General features: G+C 57.7%; 1 non-coding gene across 1 annotated transcript in view; it reads left to right on the top strand.

Annotated features, from left to right (window-relative positions):
• Positions 1-2,091: 2,091 nt before the first annotated feature.
• LOC126440942 (small subunit ribosomal RNA) overlaps positions 2,092-2,500 on the top strand; it is a 1,910-nt gene continuing 1,501 nt past the window's right edge. Inside the window, exon 1 of the ribosomal RNA XR_007581500.1 lies at positions 2,092-2,500. This exon is cut by the window's right edge and continues 1,501 nt beyond it. This is a non-coding gene — a ribosomal RNA (small subunit ribosomal RNA).

The following is a 2,500-nucleotide window of genomic DNA, read 5'->3' as shown; positions in this document are numbered from 1 at the left end:
AACCCAACACACGTTGGGCCTTAACCCAACACACGTTGGGCCTTAACCCAACACACGTTGGGCCTTAACCCAACACACGTTGGGCCTTAACCCAACACACGTTGGGCCTTAACCCAACACACGTTGGGCCTTAACCCAACACACGTTGGGCCTTAACCCAACACACGTTGGGCCTTAACCCAACACACGTTGGGCCTTAACCCAACACACGTTGGGCCTTAACCCAACACACGTTGGGCCTTAACCCAACACACGTTGGGCCTTAACCCAACACACGTTGGGCCTTAACCCAACACACGTTGGGCCTTAACCCAACACACGTTGGGCCTTAACCCAACACACGTTGGGCCTTAACCCAACACACGTTGGGCCTTAACCTGCTCTGTAATTGTCATACGACGCGTTAAATTAGTGTAGTGTTGCCTAACTGCAACCCCCGCAATATAGTTTGCTACTCGCACTGCCCGGTCCCCAGTGTATCGCTTCATGTTAAACACCTTGCAGCTATACACTGTAATGTGGATGGCAGCAGGACGTACATGCTCAATGCCCTTTGCAGTTGTTCATTGGCATTTGCAGTTGTTCATTGGCATTCGCATGGCGAAGCACTTAGCCTACGCTGTGGTACGGCCTGTGTCAACTGTCCGCTGATGTTGTACGTCCAAATCACACACTGTACTGCACATTGGTCCTCATGTACTGAATGATACATCGTGGTACATGTGACCGTACAACGACTGCGCCAACAACGGCGAACCATGCGGTCCAAATGTTGTGCACTCAGCTACGTGTCGTCTCCCTATAAGAGCTGGATTGCAGTGTGGTATGCCCTGGATGGCGATCAGCATGAGCCGTCTGTTGATGTAGTGGCGCGTGTTGTCAGACGTAGTCGTCTCTTCTCACACACCGTGATAGCATGGTGCACTGCGTTCCACATCTGCGACATGCGACAGAGGCCGGTTGACAGTCGTTCGCGCAATGGACATCGCATACGTACGGGGGCCACCTTCCACGTGTTCGCGAAGCGTGCACATGTTGTTGCGTGTATGTGGGCAGACATAGTGTGTCGTGACACCTGACACAGGCATGCAACAATCGTTGAATTTGCAAATGGCGATGGACGCCTACGTTTGCTGGTGACGTTACGCAAATGAACAACTGGTAAACCGTTGTGGTGCGGTTGTTCTCGCTAGAGGTGAATCAGTGATGGCGACGATCGGTTGAGCTACCAACCGGTTGTTCCAGCGATACCCACCATGCCCACGAACGTGAATGGCATCTGGGTGTGAAGCGATACGCGGCGGTGGCTGGGTGGGACCGTCCCCGGCCGGTGAGGGGGGGCCTCCCGGCGTGCTGGCCGCGCGGTGCGTGGGCGCACGCGCTACAGCCGGCTGGTGGGGGCGGCCAGTGGCAGGCGCGCCGGCCGACGGAGGCGGCAGGCGGCGCAGCTGCGCGCCGGCGCACCCTGCACGCGGCGCCGTGCGGCCAAAGTAGGTCCTCGCGGGCCCGGTGCGAAGCGCGGTGGACATCTGCAGTGTGCTGGTCCGATTGAGGACTGTGTGCGCTGAGGATGCGCCGCCGCCCGGCGCTCGGCGCCGCGACGCCGTCTGCTGCTCGGTCGCATCTGCGGTTCTCGCAGGTGGTTTGTATCGCAGCTGTGCGGACGTGTTGGCGCGTGCGCTGTGCTGGGAGAGTTCGCTTCGGCACCCAAGTGGGGCTTTTGTCCTTCTGTGGCGCTGGCGTTGGAGCTGCCGGTCACCGTAGGTGGCGCGTGTTGTCTCCCGCCGGCAATGCCACGACAGCACGCTCCCGGGCCTCTGTCGGCAGCGGCAAGCTCAGTTGGGAGCACGGGTGGTCGCACCTAAAGCGTCTACTCGCCAAACCCCGGGCGATTGCGCCTCTCTCGAACCCGACCAAGTACTTAGGACGGCGCTGCGCGCCGCCGGGACCTGAGAGGGTTTCGAGGTGTATGGTGCAGGGGAGCTCAGCCTCCTCCTGTTTGCAGAATAATTGAGCGGACGCTTGCGTGTTCGCGCGGGCCCCCGGGACACACTCCCGGGCGGCCGGCTGCTCAGCTCTAGTTGACGCAGCTCCCTGGTTGATCCTGCCAGTAGTCATATGCTTGTCTCAAAGATTAAGCCATGCATGTCTCAGTACAAGCCGCATTAAGGTGAAACCGCGAATGGCTCATTAAATCAGTTATGGTTCCTTAGATCGTACCCACGTTACTTGGATAACTGTGGTAATTCTAGAGCTAATACATGCAAACAGAGTCCCGACCAGAGATGGAAGGGACGCTTTTATTAGATCAAAACCAATCGGTCGGCTCGTCCGGTCCGTTTGCCTTGGTGACTCTGAATAACTTTGGGCTGATCGCACGGTCCTCGTACCGGCGACGCATCTTTCAAATGTCTGCCTTATCAACTGTCGATGGTAGGTTCTGCGCCTACCATGGTTGTAACGGGTAACGGGGAATCAGGGTTCGATTCCGGAGAGGGAG

The sequence above is a fragment of the Schistocerca serialis genome, unplaced genomic scaffold, assembly GCF_023864345.2.
Source record: "Schistocerca serialis cubense isolate TAMUIC-IGC-003099 unplaced genomic scaffold, iqSchSeri2.2 HiC_scaffold_1367, whole genome shotgun sequence".
In the NCBI taxonomy this organism is placed as follows: domain Eukaryota; kingdom Metazoa; phylum Arthropoda; class Insecta; order Orthoptera; family Acrididae; genus Schistocerca; species Schistocerca serialis.
This window is presented reverse-complemented; position numbering and strand designations above follow the sequence as displayed.